Here is a 13,343-nt window from a genome sequence, read left to right as displayed (position 1 = left end):
TTGCTAGAACCACCTCTATCCCAATTATGATAGTTGATACTGCAGGATGCCCCTGGCGTGGGACAAAATAGCTCTTGGGTAAAGAGTAGCTATCCCAAGTTGGCTCCATGAGGAGGTGGAAATACCTAATAAAATAGAGAAATACAAGAAAACGAGATACAATAATTATAACTGTCCTCTGTAATCTTCACTTATAATATTTTGTAGTGAGGGGGATGGGCAAACAAATAATTTAGAGATGCAGTTTGGATATGATATAATCCTTAGGCACTAGGATAAATACACTATAGACAGCCAGCAGAATCCAGTTAGGTCCATGTGCGACAATACAATGCAGACTTAAAACCCGGCAATGTGTGGCACAGAACACACTATTATGCGTATTATAATTACAATTATTGGTTCATATTTCATTTATCCTGCTTCTATTCACTCACTTATTTGCTTATAGGAGGTCTTACTATGTAGCTGAGGCTGGCCTTGAACCTTCCATCCTCTTTTCTCTGCTTCCCAAGTGTTTGTGTTGCAAGCATGTATCTCCGTGCCGCAGGATTTTGAAGACAAGCGGAGAGTGGTGTCACATAATTTTGCCCTAGCACCTGATCCTCAGAGACAGGCTAATCTCTATGAATCCAAGGCTAGCCTGGTCTACATAGTGAGTTCTACATCAGGGGTACACAGTACGACTCTCTCTCCAAAAGGAATTTTAAGAAAAGATTTGTTTGTTTCTTATGTATCTGATGTATGTGAGTGTTTTCTCTGCACGTCTTTACACGAGAAAAGAGCATCAGGCCCCGTGGGACTGCAGGTATAGACTGTTGTGAGCTTCCATAGGGTTGCTGGGAACTGAACTTAGTATTTTTGGAACAGCAGCTACTGCTCTTAACTTCTGAGCCTTCTTCAGAAAAAAAAAAGATTTTTAAGTTGAGTATTACATAAGATCTGCAACTGAGCCCTGTTTGCTTTTTATGGTATGATGAGATTAAATGACAGTGGAAAGACCACAGGATAAATCTGAAGAAAAAAAAGACTATTTTGGGGACCTCTGTTGTTTTGTGGTGTGTCACACTGTGCTGAACAGAATTAGGGCTGTTTTTCCAAGTACTGTACAGGAACTGACAAGAACACTGTTAGAAGATTAGCTGTGGTCCATTTCAGATGAGCTCCCCAGAAGCAAGCTGGCCTCTTTCTAACGTCAGGCTCACTGGGGATAAATAAAGAGTTAAAGCATAGTCAATGGAGCTTTCTCAATTCAATGAAGATAGTATTATGGTCCATCTGTTGCTTCCCTTATAAGCATGTATCTTCTAAACAATAGGGCTAGAGGCAGAATCCTGAGTTTACAAAAGCACTTTTCAAGTAATTACCTTCTTGAGTGCAAAAAATCCTTTGTGACTAAGTTGTGATTCTCACCTTCCCTCTACTGTGACTAAACACCTGACTTGAACTACTTAAAGGAGAAAGAATTTATTTGAGCTTGTGGTTTCGGAAGTTTCTGTCTGCAGCTGGCTGGCTCCTCTGCTCCCGGGTCTGTAACAAGGTGGAAGATAGAAGTGGAGGGATGCTACTCACCCCATTTGATGAGAAGGGGGTAAGGGTAGGGATGGAAGAAAGTGTAGTTTACCAGGGCACTTCTCCAAGGATCTACTCCCTTCAGTTTGATCCTACTCCCCTCCCCAAATAAATGTTACTCCAAATACTGCATCAAATAATGAATCCATCAGTGGATGCATCAGTTGCTATGCTCAGCACTCTAATTATCCACTTTCTTCTCCCAAATCCATGTCTGAATCTTGCTATAAGCCAAACTGTAAACACACGGCGACTTTTCACATCAAAAGTAATAGTGTTAGTATTAGTTCCCCTTCGGAATTGTGGAAACGGAATCTCAACGCTTTAAACAACTTTGTCAAGGCCACACAGGTAACCGGAAGAACTGGCATTTAATACTAGAATCCTTTCATTTTGACTTTCATTCCCACCCCCTGATTTAATCTGCTTCTTTAGGCAGATAGCTCACGGAACAGTTGAGGGAGGTATTAGCTGCTTGCCCACTTGCTCTGGGTCTCCACTACCACATGATCCTTGTTCTCACCTTGCCATGGGGTGGTAGCGTGCCCTCTCTCTGGACAGTTGTCATTTGGGCGAAGCTTATTTTGGACAGCTTATTTCTAGAATTGTGTGTGCAACTTACACAAATAACACTCTTCTAACTTCCTCGGGCCACCTAAATCCTGCCTTAGAACAAGGATCGTTGCTTCGTTATAGCCTGTAGGGTTCTGAAGTGCAAGGAAAAGGCTTTGATACTTGAGGGCAGTCATTGAACCAAAAGCACTGGAGTTACCCAGACATAGTTAACAATGAAGGATTTCTGACCACACATTAAACTTTCTTGAAAAGAACCTGTATTTTAACAAGATCTCCGAATGAATCACATACACACGAAGGGGTAAGAAACAATGTATTAGATCCAAGCATCTTCTTTGTCTCCTCGAAGTCCTCTCTAGTGTTTTCTTAACTCAACTGCAGCTGACCCGGGCAATTCTGATAATTCCTAGGGGCTGTGCCTAACCACGTCAGCAATGTTATGACTGTTGCTTGGGCAGTTAAGGCTGATGTCCACAGACAAGGTCCACTTCAAACTATTTACAGTATGAAGTCATAAAAAGGGGCTTATCTGTTAGATTACGCTTCCAGGAACATGGCTGAACTGACAGGTACAAGCCGGCTCACAGTATCACACAGGGACACGATCTCTAGTGCCAGATGCATTGCACGTATGCCCCTCCACAAGGAATAAATCATGGTGTCTAAACATTTGATACGTGGAGGATTTTCACAGGCAACACACATTAACCTGTGGCATCTCAGGAATGCAGACAGTTATGTTATTAGACTGATAATAAGGCTAGGTCCCCAATTAGGCTTCCAGATTCGTGGTGCATGAACTTTAAGTGAAGGAAATATGATTTCCCTGGGGATTAGGCATAAGGACTCTTAGTATAAGCACACTAAATCAGAGAAACACATATCACCAGACAGGGTTGGCTCAATCACCTTCATGATAGCTGCAAAATAAGGCTGCGATCATGTGGGCACACTGGATATCAGTTTATGAAGCTTTCCTAATTTAGTCACGACAATGATAAATACGAAGCAGCAAGGACCTGGTAAGGACTTTGAGTGACTGCTGACACTACTCTTGAGGAGAAGCTAGGTGATAGCCACTGACTAGGCCACGGTGATTGAAAATGGCTGCTGTGAGCTTGACTCATGAGCTCAAAGTTCAGAAGCCTCTGGGACACATTTACAGAAACAGAAAACAACATTAAATCTACTTCCAATTCTGGAGGGAGGTATCCTCCCAAGGCAAAGCCAGCTTTATCAGTTTGGCTTCTTTGTTTGCTAAAGGCTGAGTAACTACAGCTTGTGCAATTAGCTAAAGCCTTCTATGAAAGCATCTTAACACATCCCTTGGTCAAAAAGCTAATTCTAAGATATCTTTATAATATAGAGAATAATAACTAGACATGCAAATATTAGCTAGTAAATATTAACATTTAGCAGTTTTAAAAGTTTTTTCTTTGTAGAAATTTGTTATAGCCACAGTTAAAGTCATACCCATGCCTACACTTTCCTCAAAACCATGATTTTCTAGGTGTGTGTGTGTGTGTGTGTGTGTGTGTGTGTGTGTGTATGTGAACACTGCTAAGTCCTCTTAGGCAGTTTTCAGTGAACTTCTCTACCCTTCTCTGTGACTATGTTTTCTGTGAAGCTCTGGAATTTCCTTGACTGTGTAATCATGAACTCTAAATGTGGAGGAACAAACCAAAGTAAGCACATGCAATAATGTAAGACCAAGGCAAATGCATGTTGTGTAAAGACTAGTGTGCCTTTATCTCAAATAAGGCAATAACTGATGGAAAGTAAGGGCAAAGGATACATTTTCAGGTTCTTGATATTCTGATGGTAAACTAAGCATTGTAATGTATTTGGAAATTCACTGTATTTCCCCAAACAAGATAGTAGCCCAGTTGCTCAAAGAAATGACCAGCTCAATCACATATCTTGCATTTGCCTTCGTCCATTTGTTCCTTCCTTTCTGCCTGCCTTCCTCCCCTCTTTTTTTTTTTTTTTGGTTTTTCGAGACAGGGTTTCTCTGTTTCTCTGTGGCTTTGGAGCCTGTCCTGGAACTAGCTCTGTAGACCAGGCTGGTCTCGAACTCACAGAGATCCGCCTGCCTCTGCCTCCCGAGTGCTGGGATTAAAGGCATGCGCCACCATCGCCCGGCCTTCCTCCCCTCTTAAGTCTTCTTCCTTTCCTGTCTTAAGTCTCTTTGCTCTGTTTCCCAAAATCCTTTGCTAAATAAACCAAGTCTCTATCTCATAATTGACTCTGATTCAAATAATTTGGGAATAAATTATCAGGAGCTTTATTGCATAGTTGAAAAATATGGTGTAATTTTTGTTGTTGAGACTGGTTTTGTGTTTTTAACATATGACTTGTGTTTGCAAAATATTTTGTATTTCAAAAGAAGTGTTCCCTAATTGCTGAGTGTGGACTGATACATTTGTCATTAAGATCAAGTTTATTAACTCTGTGGTTGAAAATTTCTAATTATTAGGGTTTTGCCTTTTTGATAAATTCATGAAAGAGATGTATGATTTTAGACTTATCATTGTTTATTTTTAAGCTTGTCAGTTTTGATTTCTGTAGACTGAGGCTATATTGGTAAGTGCATATCGTTTAAAGAAGTAGAATGTCTTTTATTTCAAATAATACATTTGCCTTAATGCCCATTTCATCTTCTAATATAGGTTATTCACTTATGGCTTTTGTTAGTGTTTTCCTGGTTAAACATTTGTCATTATTTCCTTAAAAAATTTCCAGCATAATGATGATTTATTATTTATCTCATGATCAACACATAGTCACATTTTTGCTTGCTTTATCCAATTTTCAAATTTCTTTGTGTTTAACTGAGAAGTTTGGTGTTCAGATTGCCTACCATTTCATTGCATTTCTTACATATTTCATATGTGTTTTTCTTATTAGCTTACATATAAGTAAAGTCTTGTTGAAACACGAGTAGAGCTCACTCAGTGTATAGCGGTGTTCATCATATCATGATAGAGTGTAGAATTGTAACAGAGAACATGTGGTCAATAAAGACAGAAACTTTTGCTATTTACCTTTTACAGAAAAAGCTGTCAATCTGTTTTAGTGAATTCAAGTATTCTTTGTCTTTCTCCTGTTAGAGTCAGAGATTGTAATTTTGTTTCTATAATAGTTAACCTTACATTAAAAATCATCCTGAGTCAAATATCTTTACTTTTAAAAGAGAGAATAAATTTGCTACATTTATTTACTTATTTGCATGCAAGTGAATCATTTGTGTTGTGTGTGTGCACGCCGCTACGTACATGTGTGTGTATGTGCACGCGTGTGTGTATGTATATATCCTTGTGTGTGTGCGCGCGTGTGTGCGCAGACATGTGCATGCACACCCATGCTCACTTATGCACTCACTCTATCACATGCACTGCTCCTGGCCTGGGCAGCACAGCAGAGATGACCCTGTTGACAAGGGTGTGGGTGAACCCCTGAGTGTGGGAGATCTGGCCCTGCCCCTCATCTGTCTTGTGGTTGTGTGGATGGGGGAGACATGCTTCCTCCCCACTCCTCACTGTCTGTGGCAGGGGGAGAGCTGGCCCTGGAGTCATAAGAGCAGGAGAGCTCTCTCTGCCCCTCACCAGCTGCAGTACTTAGGTGAGTGGCCCATGTACTCTCCTGGGCAAGGCAGTGGAGTTGGCCCTGATGGTCCATGGTGGGAGAGCCTACCCTGAGGACACGAAAGCAGGAGAACTAACCTGGTCCCTTCATTCCTTGCTCATTGCTTCAAAGGATTAATTAGCCAGGTCAAGGCTGGAGAGCTCACCCAGTGGTGAGGACAGGGGAGAGCTGGCGGGCTGTCCAACCCCGCAGCTACCCAGGCCCAGAACCAGGGTTTTGAGTTGACACTCCCCAACATCCACTTCATCTGTGACCTGCGGGAGCATGTGAAGGGGCTGAATTTGCAGACCCAAAGCTGCAGGACCTCCATGACCCAGGTCAACAACAGGATGTCCAAGAAGAGTCCCAGTGAGGCCCAGCATTGATAGCGTAACAGAAGCTAGAGACCTTGAGCCAGGCCAATGACTCTCTGCAATGAACACTTGCAAGTAAAGATATAAAGACAAAAGGTTTGCTATGTGACTCACTGTGTCACACTACAGTTTCCGTGATGAGATTTTTCTTTTTTTTTTTAAATTTTATTTTATTTTTTTGAGGGGGTTGCAAGGGCAGAGGGTAGATACAAAGGAACGGGGAAAAGAATGTAATCGAGACGCAGGATGTGAATGACACAAAGAACAAATAAAAAGAAAGTGGAAAATAGAAATGGAGCGGGAGCATAAAGTAGGAAAAGAGTGAGGGGGTGGGAGGAGAAAGATACAAACCTGGGCTGACACTTGGTGTAGTCAGTACTTTATAAATGAAAATGATTTAAATCCCAACATCTGCTTAACGTAAACCCCATGCTGCTGCTCCGTGCCAGTTTCCCCTATCATTTGCAATATTCCCCCTTTCTTTCGTATTTTCTGTCTCTTTACTTCTTCAGGAGTCCAACTCTCAGGCTATAAAAAGATTCAGGTTTCTTTTTGTTCAAGATAAAAATATATGTCTCTCTCTTGAGGTGTATCTCTTAAGCTCCTCTTTTCTTCTCTTGGCCAAACTAATCTTTTTTTTCTTTTTTTTAAATTTATTTATTTATTAAAGATTTCTATCTCTTCCCTGCCACCGCCTCCCATATCCCTCTCCCTCCCCCAATCAACTCCCCCTTTCTCATCAGCCTGAAGAGCAGACCTTGGCCAAACTAATCTTTTCAAAGTATTTTGCCACAGTCTGCAAATTTGTAGTCAAATCATCAAATCACCTTTTCTTTTCTTTTCTTTTCTTTTCTTTTCTTTTCTTTTCTTTTCTTTTCTTTTCTTTTTAAAGACAGGATCTCATGTAGCCCAGACTGGTACTGAACTCACGATACAGCTAAGGACCTCGAACTCCTAACCCTCCTGCCTCCCCTGCCCAAGTGCTGGGTTTCCAGATGTGCGGCATCACACTTGGTCTCCAGTCAACTTTCTGTCGTCTTCCGCAAGCTCAGCTGTCAGTGTAACGTTATAGTCAAAATCTTGCTCCTGGTAGTTATTGATGAATATTATAGGATGTGCCTTGTAGATATCCATGGTATCGGGGGAAGAATTAGAGAATGAAGAAAGGTGGACTGCTTTTCTAATAAACCTCGGGGTCAAAGATGGCTTGAAGCCTCTTTCCAAACCCAAACTCGTAGTCAGTAAAAGTGATGTGGTTCAGCCTCATCTGTGCTATGCTGTCATCCTTTCGTTCTTAAGACATTTTGAGTTACTGTGAGATATAGTGCCTAGTGTTTAAATGCTTTCCTTCACATTACTAAGACATTTATGAGATTCATTTTCTGTACAACATGTCGTCTTGGTTTGCATTACTTTGCCTCCAGCACACTCAACCCTGGGACAGGGTTTCTAACCATAGCTAACCTAGCTCTCCACTGATTGTTGTTCAATTGCAGATCCTTAGCTTTTGCATAAGAAGTTACACAGATAATATTTTTTCCTTAAGTTAAATACTGCTACAAGATACAGCTTTAAAAATGAGTGCGTGAAGATTATTTTTTAAGTAACTAGCAAACAGCATATTTTACTGACTTGTCCTAGAGATTCCAAAGTGCAGAATTTGAGCATAACTTCCTGTTTTTCAGAGGCATGTGATGGTAGTCTGCAAACATGAGCAAATCTGAGAATGCTCTATTATTTATTTATTGCGCAACCACAAACCCACAGCCTAGTGGATGTTAATATTTTCTGGGGGTGACAGCAGACTTTGGAAAAGATAACTCTTTGGAAAAGAGTTCACGGTGATCCACAGTGCAGAAGCCTAGCTTTTTGCAATAGAAAGGACTCGGGTGAAGAGCTTATGTTGGTAATAACTTAGCCCCGGAATGGCAGGGCTGACTTAAGTTCTGCTTCTAACATCTGGCAGGGTATGGGTAATCTAACCTCTTGCAGGGCCTCCAGTTCCTCAAAAGAGAGGCCTGAATTTCTGATGATTAACATCTTTTCCTATGTTAAGGTCTTTGTTTATTGAATCAGCAACACCTCTGATAGGAGGAATGTGTACTGGTGGTGGTTCATGTCAGCCATAGAAATGTGGGCTATAGAATGGAAGAGAATAAAGGCATGACCTTTTGACAGAATGAGGGCTTAATCTTTTAATCTGAATATTTGATTCTTATAGATCTGAACTGAATATTTATGTAAATTATTGAAAGAGATTTTGAAGGCTCAAGATATGTTCATATAAACACTACACAAGACCAACATATAAAGTTACGTAGAACTAGGGGCGCTTACACAACTCTCAATCGTTTGCTTTGAATTTGGGGCCATGAGACCCAAATCTCCTTGATCTCCATAATAAAAAATTCAAATAATTTGAATAATTTGTTTCTTAGATATAGCTGATGGAAGGATTTTCCCTTTGATGTTTATTTTAAAACATGATAATCTCTGGGGCTGAGGAGATGGCTCAGGGGTAAAGGGCACTTTCTGCCCCTGACGAGGACTGGGGTTTGTTCCTAGCACCCATCTGATTCACAAGCATCTGTAACTGCAGTCCCAGAGGATCCGATTCCTTCTTCTGGCCTCTGTGATCAGTGCACAGGCACAAATACAGACATAACGCTGATATACATAAAGAAAATATACTAAGTCCCCAAAATCAAAATATCATATTCGTAAAAATAAAATTTCTCTGATGTATGCAGTAAGATGGACTAGAAACACTACGTTTAAATGAATTTGTGTCACATATGGGCCTGGTGTGCCACAACAAATTCCTCTCCTGGGCTTTGTTTTGTGTTTGTTCCAGTGAAGCTCAGTGTTCTGGATATGTATCCCAATAGGTGATACGAAGTAGAAATTGGGATCATTATGGCTAATCCGAGTATGCCGGAAGAGTCTAAGTCTAACGTATGAAATCCACAAACTGAAATGAATGGTAGAACTGGATGGAGCTGTCTACTGAAGAATCGGCACCAAGGCTTAAGCAGAGCAACCAACCACAGTCACCACGTAGCCAACTGCTGCAACCATGTACAGATAGTATCGGTCATAACAAAGGTATGTTTTCTTCCCCCTTTTGGGAATTTGGTCCACAAGGCAAGGACAAATTCCTGGACTGAAAGATTAGTGGAAAATTTTGGTTGGGGGACAAATAGTTCGGTTGATCCAATTTTCAATAACTTTCTGAAGAGATGTGGCAAAACACAGCTGAAATCCATGGAGACAGAAGGCAATAGGTTCTAAGGGTGGTGGTTGTGGCTTCATGATGCCTCATCTGTGTGATTGGCTCACATTCCAAATTTTCCTTTCAGCTATAGGGGGTTGTTCTTTCTTCCTGGATCAGTATTATGTGATGTGTAGGCTTGCTAATTTATTTATTTAAAAGGCATAAAGAGTTCATTATTCATTGTAGCTGACTGGTGATTCCCCCCACCCCACGTCTCTCTCTCTCTCTTCTATTTTCCCTCTTTCTCACTCTCTCAAAATGGAGTATAAACCCAGAACCTTGTGCATCCTAAGAAGGAACTCTACCACTGAGCGGGGTCCCTAGGTTGACTGAAGCATCGAAAAGATAAAAGTGATATTTAGAGGAACCTTTGGAAAACTAAGAAGAGCTAGGATGATCGATATAGAGAAAGATGTGGCATAGATCTTCAAAACCAAGCCATCCTGGTGGAGTCACTGTTTGGTAGAGCATAGTCACGGACATGACTCAACTGTGTTCTCAAAGGCTGCTTCCCTCTGTGTCTCTTAACTCTTTTCAAGATCAGCCATCTTCATCTTCCTCAAGCCAGGTTCCTGAGAAGCTACTGTTTATCCAACGACCATCTTCTCTCCTCTGTGCTGTCTGCCTCAGGCTGTTGTCAATGCTGTGAGAGCACTAGACCATGGAGATGGTCCTGGGCTTCTGTTTGGTGTTTTCACTACATACACCCAGGACTGAGAACGGTGCTTCTCTAGGTCCACACTGTTTATGCAAGTAATATGGTTTATATGTAAAACATATTTTATTTCAAGGAATCTGGAAGTTTGGCACATACCAATCAGACACACACTAATTTGTGGCCAGCCTCAAACAAAAATGCCGACGGCCTCCACTGGGAGACATCACTCATGTTAGTGCATTTTTGCATTGCCAGAGAAAGCAGCACACGTGAGTATCTCCTCACAAAAGGATGTAGACTCTTGTGTGTGCATTTATCTAGATTCTGCCTAGGATCTGACTGTGTGCCTTTGTGATTAGATCACTGTAGAAGCTATTAGCCATGAGCCCAACTGTGTGCTAAGTCCTGAGCTTCCTAGAAAGTCTCTGCATATAGGGATGGTCTTGATCATCTTGACACAGACCACTGTAACTAATGAATCCATTTACTTGTTTATGAGGGATGGGGAGAGAGAGTCATAATTTATGTTCTTTCCAGCTTATGGAATGGTCTATAGCAATGGTTCTCAATTTGGACTGCAAAGCAGAATATTCTATAATGCCTACAAAAAATTAGATCCCAACTCAGAATAAGTAGGTTGTTAGCATTAGCATCTCTAGGCCCTTTGTTTTAAAGTTCTGCAGTGATTCTTTTGTGCAGGGTGGTGGCCAAGGGTCCTAACTGATTTTCCTCCAAAGCACTTGAGCCGGCAACTTCCTCTAGGAGGAATCTGTAGGTTTGGGAGGGATTCAGCTAGTGCATTGCACATTTCATACTTTTTCATACATTTCATATTTGCATACTGAAACAAATTATTGGTTTGCTTATTTGAGTTTGTAAGCAATGTTCTTGGAAGAATGTCGTTTTAGGGTCTTTATTAGAGTCAAATTCACAAATTCATGAAATGTATGTATCCAACTGCGGCAATATTTTGCCATTAACCTACTTTTCTGAACTTATGAATGCATTGTGTATTGTGAAATAAACAGTCACATCTGTTTCTTGGTGTTTTCCAACAGTCCACATTCAATAGAGCCCTGATCAGAGAGGCTGGTAGGAAAGTTGTAATGAGCCAGCTTGTAGTGTTATATGTGCCTTTCTTTTACCCATTTCCCAGCCCGGTGACCTTTTGGCGATGAGGTGAGGGTGTTCTCTATACGTCTCCCTATCTGATTCTTCACAATCTGCAGTGATAAGATCTCAGGCAACAGTTGCACAAGCGCTCCAAGCTTCCTGCAGAATTCTGCCTGGCAGATCTATTTAACTGCCATGCTCAGCTCCTAGTGGATGCCTGGTGATGATTTTAGTTGCCCTGACATGATGACAGAACCACTAGACGCAAGAGCTCAACAGGGAGAGACCCTCACCCTCCTACCGTATGTCTGTCTCTGCAACCCAAGCTGCGTCATCAAGTGCCTTTAGATCCTAACAGCTGCTTTTCTGATGGAGGAAGCTTTATCCTGCACACGTCTGGGAGGTATCCTGATGCCCTGTCAGAATGCAGATTTTTCTCATGATGACTTTAGGGCTTGTAATAGTCACCACCTACCCCAGTCCCACGGCTGCACATCCTCCATTGCCCTTGCACACTTGGAGGGAAGTGGGATGTAATTTTGTGATTTTAAGGAATCATCCTTCAGCATCTCATTGATTTTCTTTGCCCTCCCCCATGTATTAGGTGCTGACTCAAGGTTTTCTCCGCCCCCCCCCCCCCATTAAAACTTGCTTTGGGAGAGGACAGAAACTCTTTTCATCCTAAGAACTTCAGACTTAAATCCTCTGATGAGTTTCTGAATTCTAGAAAAGTTCAATGAGCAAAACATCAGAACACTGAAGTTTCTTTTTGATAGTAGTGATGGCTCAGAAGATTGCCAGACTTCCTGGTCACCTTGGTACCTTACTGGAATCTCTTGTCAGTTTGTCCCATGTGGTTAGCCTTTCTGGGCCTGAGATGTTTGGGCTTGAGCTATAGATAGATTGTCTTTAGGCATAAGCATTCCAGAGGAGAAAACCTCAACTCTGACACCATTATTCTGGTCTCTAAAAGCACTTCATTTCATAATTTCATGTTTTCCTTTTCACATATCAACCAGTGCATCTGGCAGCTGTGGTGCAGAGTCAGCAAGAGAGGCCCTGTTTTCACTTCATGGCCTGGCTTCGTCTTAAGTTTGAACAAGAGTTCTCAGGCCTGACTCTGCCTTTGGACGTGTTCCCAAACATAAGAATCCTAAAGTTGCATAAAATTATACACCAGGAAGCTAAAGAAAAAAGAAGATTGTTTAAATGAAACACCGTGAGATCCGAAGACATTCTTACGTGTAGGTTACTTTTAATTTTAGAAAGCAAATTTAATAGATAACCAATAGCAAAACCATGCCAAACATTCTGTGAAAGTAATATGCAGAATGATTTCACTGTGGTAAAATACAGGATGTATAAATATACATGGGCTTGCCAAGGTCAGATGTTTTGCTAACTGCTTTATATATAGTGTTTTATATGTATAACTGAGAAAAATCCAGAGAGGTACTTCTTACTTGCCCCCTTCATATTCACATTCTTTATGGTACCAATTACGAAAACAAGTTACATAATCAAGCCACATGCCCATCAGTAAATCAACAGATGAAGATAATGTGACACACATGTACATTCGAGGTTGGTTGGAAGAGAATCAACAACAAAATTATCACAGTTCTACAATGAAGCCTATTGTGCGGCGTGCTAATTAAAAAGTAAACCAGCAAAAAGGATGGAAGTGTCGACCATAGACAGAGTCATAAAGGCGAATATCACATGGCTCCTCTGTTATCTAGAAGCTACATTTGAAATGCATGTGCTTAAGAAACGAAGCAGAAGGGCATGATTTAGGTGGAGGTGGGTGGACCAGAGGGAAGGAAAAGAGGAATGAGACAGGGTCATAGGAAGGGAATTGAGCAAATGTATATAAGAAAACGTCATAAAGAAACCCACCACATTGTATAATGAAGACAGGCTAAAAATAAAAGAAGAAAAAGTAATTTTTGTATTTGCTTTTGTCAGGAAAATTGAACCATGATTTCTTTCTTAAAAGAAAAATGGTCATGCTGTCAAACTGCCTTCTAAATATTTATATTTATCCCCAAGTGCTGGACTGTTGTCAGCCTTGGTGAGTGGACAGCAGTTGGTGTGGAGACTCATAACTAGTCCAAGAGTAAATGAAGTTCCTAAGCACATGTATATACGA

At 41.1% G+C, this 13,343-nt stretch overlaps 1 long non-coding RNA gene across 1 annotated transcript; it reads left to right on the top strand.

The window, feature by feature from the left end:
* Window positions 1–7,987: 7,987 nt before the first annotated feature.
* LOC142852793 (uncharacterized) lies at window positions 7,988–13,030 on the top strand. The gene is made up of 3 exons (XR_012910996.1): window positions 7,988–8,113; window positions 9,001–9,251; window positions 12,211–13,030. It is a non-coding gene; the product is annotated as an uncharacterized LOC142852793 (long non-coding RNA).
* The last annotated feature ends 313 nt before the right edge of the window (window positions 13,031–13,343 follow it).

The sequence above is a fragment of the Microtus pennsylvanicus genome, chromosome 6 (assembly GCF_037038515.1).
Source record: "Microtus pennsylvanicus isolate mMicPen1 chromosome 6, mMicPen1.hap1, whole genome shotgun sequence".
Lineage (NCBI taxonomy): Eukaryota > Metazoa > Chordata > Mammalia > Rodentia > Cricetidae > Microtus > Microtus pennsylvanicus.
The sequence above is the reverse complement of the archived record's forward strand: the minus strand, read 5'-3'. Positions and strand labels throughout refer to the sequence as shown.